This window comes from Chlamydotis macqueenii, chromosome Z (assembly GCF_036417535.1).
Source record: "Chlamydotis macqueenii isolate bChlMac1 chromosome Z, bChlMac1.mat, whole genome shotgun sequence".
NCBI lineage: Eukaryota > Metazoa > Chordata > Aves > Otidiformes > Otididae > Chlamydotis > Chlamydotis macqueenii.
In genome coordinates, this window is record NC_141593.1 from 83878318 (window position 1) to 83884317 (window position 6000).

A 6000-nucleotide genomic window follows, 5' to 3' on the forward strand; every position below is an offset into this window, starting at 1 on the left:
TGAGATAATGGGGCCAGTAGCCTGGAATTAGAAGGTAAGGAAGCTAAACAGCTGGGATCCCTTTCTAGGGAAGCAGGCATTGACAAAGTAATTGGAAGAGGTGCACAAGCTCTCAGCCTCTGGAGGCGGCTCCTGTCAAGTATGAAGGAAAGATATCCCTTCAAGGAAGATATTACTTATCATCCAGGCAAGTGGACCACTATAGAGAGAGGTATCCAGTACCTAAGGGAATTAGCTGTGCTGGAAGCCATTTATAGTGACCTAGACAGCGAGGAGTCACCCCAAGATCCAGATGAAGTCCGGTGCACACGGCTCATGTGGCGGAAGTTTCTACGGAGTGTACCATCATCGTATGCCAATTCATTGGCAATTATGCTCTGGAAAGAGGGAGAGGGACCAACAATAGATGAATTGGCTACTCAGCTCCGGCAATATGAAGACACCCTCTCTTCTTCCCTCGTCTCAGCTGTGGAGAAACTGTCTCGGGAGGTCCAGCAGTTAAAAGAGGATAGGTCCTACTCCCCGCCCATACAGAGCAGTATTTCAGCTATTAGGAGTAAACGTTTCCCTGCTCAAGAGAGACGGTACACACAGCGAGGTATCCTGTGGTTTACCTTGCGTGACCAAGGAGAGGACACGAGAAAGCGGGATGGGAAACCTACCTCAGACCTAGAGGCACGGGTACGTGAGCTGCGGGGAAAAACATTTGCAAATAGAGGTTCTCCCCGGAAAACTGCTGCTCCGGTCTCCAGTGGGCAGTTCCCCAGACGGAATAGAAGGGCTGATCTTACCTATGATCCTATGGAAGGGAATTCTGATTCATATTCACAGGAAGTGAGCGATGAATATTATGAACAGGATTAGAGGGGCCCTGCCTCCAGCCAGGCGGAGGAGAGGGACAACAGAGTTTATTGGACTGTATGGATTAAATGGCCTGGCACATCAGACCCACGAGAGTATAAGGCTCTAGTAGACACTGGTGCACAGTGTACCCTAATGCCATCAAGCTATAAAGGGGCAGAACCCATTTGTATTTCTGGAGTGACAGGAGGATCCCAAGAACTGACTGTATTGGAGGCTGAAGTAAGTTTGACTGGAAATGAGTGGCAAAAGCACCCCATAGTGACTGGCCCAGATGCTCCATGCATTCTTGGTATAGATTACCTCAGGAGTGGGTATTTCAAAGACCCAAGAGGGTACCGGTGGGCTTTTGGTATAGCCACTGTGGAGACGGAGGAAAATAAACAGCTGGCCACCTTGCCCAAGCTCTCAAAGGACCCTTCTGTTGTGGGATTACTGAAGGTTGAGGAACAACAGGTACCAATTGCTACCACCACAGTGCACCGGCGGCAATACCGCACCAATCGAGACTCCACAATCCCCATCCTCAAGCTGATTCATCGACTGGAGAGCCAGGGAGTGATCAGCAAGTCCCGCTCACCCTTTAACAGTCCCATATGGCCAGTGCGAAAATCTAACGGAGAATGGAGACTAACAGTGGACTATCGTGGCCTGAATGAGGTAACACCACCACTGAGTGCTGCCGTGCCAGACATGCTAGAACTTCAGTATGAACTGGAGTCAAAAGCAGCCAAGTGGTATGCCACCATCGATATTGCCAATGCATTCTTCTCCATCCCTTTGGCACCAGAATGCAGGCCACAGTTTGCTTTCACTTGGAGGGGTGTCCAGTATACCTGGAATCGATTGCCCCAGGGGTGGAAACACAGCCCCACCATTTGCCATGGACTGATCCAGACTGTACTAGAAAAGGGTGGAGCTCCAGAGCACCTGCAATACATTGATGACATCATCGTATGGGGCAACACAGCAGCAGAAGTTTTTCAAAAAGGAGAGAAAATAATCCAAATCCTTCTGAAAGCCGGTTTTGCCATAAAACAAAGCAAAGTCAAGGGGCCTGCACAAGAGATCCAGTTTTTAGGAGTAAAATGGCAAGATGGACGTCGTCACATTCCAATGGATGTGGTCAACAAAATAACAGCTATGGCTCCACCGACTAACAAAAAGGAAACACAGGCTTTCTTGGGCGTTGTGGGTTTCTGGAGAATGCATATTCCAAATTACAGTATGATTGTAAGCCCTCTCTATGAAGTGACTCAAAAGAGGAATGATTTTAAATGGGGCCCTGAACAACGACAAGCCTTTGAACAAATTGAACAGGAGATTGTTCATGCAGTAGCCCTTGGGCCAGTCCGGACAGGACAAGATGTTAAAAACATCCTCTACACTGCAGCCGGGGAGAATGGCCCTACCTGGAGTCTTTGGCAGAGAACACCAGGGGAGACTCAAGGTCGACCCCTAGGCTTTTGGAGCTGGGGATATAGAGGATCTGAGGCCTGCTATACTCCAACTGAAAAAGAGATACTGGCAGCATACGAAGGAGTTCGAGCTGCTTCAGAAGTGATTGGTACTGAAGCACAGCTCCTCCTGGCACCCCGACTGCCAGTGCTGGGCTGGATGTTCAAAGGGAAGGTCCCCTCTACACATCATGCAACTGATGCCACATGGAGTAAATGGGTCGCACTGATCACACAGCGAGCCCAAATAGGAAACCCCAATCGCCCAAGAATCTTAGAAGTGATCACAGATTGGCCAGAAGGCAAAGATTTTGGAATGCCACCGGAGGAAGAGGTGACACGTGCTGAAGAAGCCCCACCATATAATAATTTACCAGAAGATGAGAAGAGATACGCCCTGTTCACTGATGGGTCCTGTCGTATTGTAGGAAAACATCGGAAGTGGAAAGCTGCTGTGTGGAGTCCTACACGACGAGTTGCAGAAGCTACTGAAGGCCAAGGTGAATCGAGTCAGTTTGCAGAGGTGAAGGCCATCCAGTTGGCTTTGGACATCGCTGAACGGGAAAAATGGCCAAAACTCTATCTCTACACTGACTCATGGATGGTGGCAAATGCTCTGTGGGGGTGGTTAAAGCAGTGGAAGCACAGCAACTGGCAGCGCAGAGGCAAGCCCATCTGGGCTGCCGCACTGTGGCAAGATATTGCTGCCCGGTTAGAGAATCTCGTTGTAAAAGTACGTCATGTAGATGCCCACATACCCAAGAGTCGAGCCACAGAAGAACACCAAAATAACCACAGGGTGGATCAGGCTGCTAAGATTAAAGTTTCCCAAGTGGACCTAGACTGGCAACACAGAAGTGAACTATTTTTAGCTCGGTGGGCTCATGACACCTCGGGCCATCAAGGAAGAGATGCAACATACAAATGGGCTCGTGATCGAGGGGTGGACTTGACCATGGATACCATTGCACAGGTTATCCATGAATGTGAAACATGTGCTGCAATTAAGCAGGCCAAGCGGTTAAAGCCTCTTTGGTATGGGGAACGATGGCTGAAGTACAAGTATGGAGAGGCCTGGCAAATTGATTACATCACACTCCCACAAACCCATCAAGGTAAGCGCCATGTGCTTACAATGGTGGAAGCCACCACTGGGTGGCTAGAGACATATTCTGTACCCCATGCCACTGCCCAAAACACCATCTTGGGCCTTGAGAAGCAAGTTCTCTGGCGACATGGTACTCCAGAAAGAATTGAGTCAGACAACGGGACTCATTTCCGAAACAATCTCATAGATACCTGGGCCAAAGAGCACGGCATTGAGTGGGTATACCACATCCCCTATCATGCACCAGCCTCTGGAAAGATTGAACGGTACAATGGACTGCTGAAAACTACACTGAAAGCAATGGGTGGTGGGACCTTCAAAAATTGGGATAAACATTTAGCAAAAGCTACCTGGTTAGTTAACACTTGGGGATCCACCAATCGAGCTGGCCCTGCCCAGTCAGAACTGTTACATATTGTAGAGGGTGATAAAGTCCCTGTAGTGCATCTAAGGAATATGTTAGGAAAGACGGTCTGGGTTATTCCTCCCCTGGGCAAAGGCAAACCCACCCGAGGGATTGCTTTTGCTCAGGGACCTGGATGTACTTGGTGGGTGATGCGGGAGGATGGGGAAGTCCGATGTGTACCTCAAGGAGATCTGATTTTAGGTGAGAACAGCCAATAATTTGAACTGTATATAATCATTTCCATAGTTCTTATATGTCATATCAAAGGTATTGCAGCAAGGAACACCCTGATCAGTGAAGAATGAGTTTCAATAAAACCAAGAGAGATGCAACGATGATGGAACAGGAACTGGCGCCCAACAATTCCCTCAAGATCAACATCTTCAATTTGCAGACCATGGACATGATACACCAGCCACACCAGATGTACCAACTGCGAGTTCCAGATGCAGCATGCAACAGTCCCATGCTACATACCATCTCTCTTGTCCTGAAAGACTGTATGACATATGGAACCCACAGTCATGGACTAAATGAACTCAACAGACTTTGGAGGGATAGCCCATAGATTGAAGGAGTTACATCTGTGTGTGTGTATATGTATACGCATGACGTAGATGGTATGGAATAAGGGGTGGATACTGTCCTGGTTTTGGCAGGGATGGAGTTAATTTTTCCTCTCAGTAGCTGGTATGTTTTGGATTTTGTGTGTGAAGAATGTTCATAAACACCCTGATGATACCAGTTGTTGTGAATGAGACCAAGGACACCGTCCTGCTTTCCAAGTCTCGCTAATTTGCAGATGCAGGAAGCTGGGAGAAAGACAGACAGCATAATTGATCCAAACTGGCCAAAGAGAGTATTCCATGCCATAAACGTCATGCTCAGTATATAAGTGGGGGCAGGCGAGGGTGGGTATCTGCCTTCCTGGCATCCATCCTTCCTGCTTGTTTTTGCTGGCATCGTTCCCCCTACCTTGCTGGCTCCCTTTTGCTCCTTTGCTTGCTGCTCGGGTTTCCGTGATCGCTGCTCGGGACGGGCTGTATCAGTCATTGGGACATCGGGTGGTGAGAAAACACATATTGTTCACTTTGTATATTTTTTTAAATATCCTTATATTCTGTTATTATTGTAGTTTTCCCTTTTATTTTAGTAAATTGTCTTCATCTCAACCCACGAGTTCTCCTTCCTTCCCAATTCTCTCCCCCATCCCCCTGGGGAGGGGGAGAGTGAGCGAGAAACTGTGTGGTGATTTAGGCTAAACCATCACACCACCACAGCCTGCCTGCAAGGTCTCAGGGGATGCTGCTGCATCTGTGCTTGGAAAGTAGGTTGTGATTGTCCGTTCTCAGAGTAGGTGTGAGAATCTCGCTGGAGCTAGAAAAGGACAAAGGGGAATCAGGACAAGAAACAGTGAGGTGAGGGAGTGGAGGGGGACTCCAAACCCCAAAAGATCGTGATACTGGCGGATCAGCAGTGGGTAAGGGGCCCAGAGATTTAAAAAACTCAACTCAACCATGACCAACCACATGTAACTGCAACGTCATCCCTCCTCAGAGTCGATCATGGTGCTAGAGACCTCCAGAGGTGTCTTCTGATGCAAATCCTCACTGAGAAAGGGGCTGGACACCACAGTTGCTGGCAGGAGACACTGCTGTGAGTTTGAAGCATTGCTGATATTTGTAATCCTTGGTCAACCCTGTCGTCAGAGTCACACAGTGAATGAGTTTATCCTCAAAGGAAGTTCTGCTCCATGGACATCAGAAGTCAGACCAATACAGAGATAATACAGAGATGTTAGAAACACTGCTAGACATCATGAAATCACAACATATCTGATGTTGGGGGGCACCTCTGCAGATCCTCTATTCCTTCTTCCCTGGTCAAGTGAGGTCAGCTAGAGCAGGTTGCTCAGAGCCATGTTGGGTTTTGAATACCTCCAGGGATGGAGGGACACTTCATAACATCTGTGGGCAGCCTCTTCCAATGATCAACCACATGCTCCAAATTAAAGTGCTTTCTTTGGTTTAGGTGGAATTCCCTTTGTTTCAGATTGTGCCACTGCCTCTTGCCCTGTTGCTGGGCACCACTGACTACAGTCTCATACTCTACTCCCTCAGCCTTTTTCATGACCCATGTAACCAGGACCCCTGCCCTATTCAGCAGTG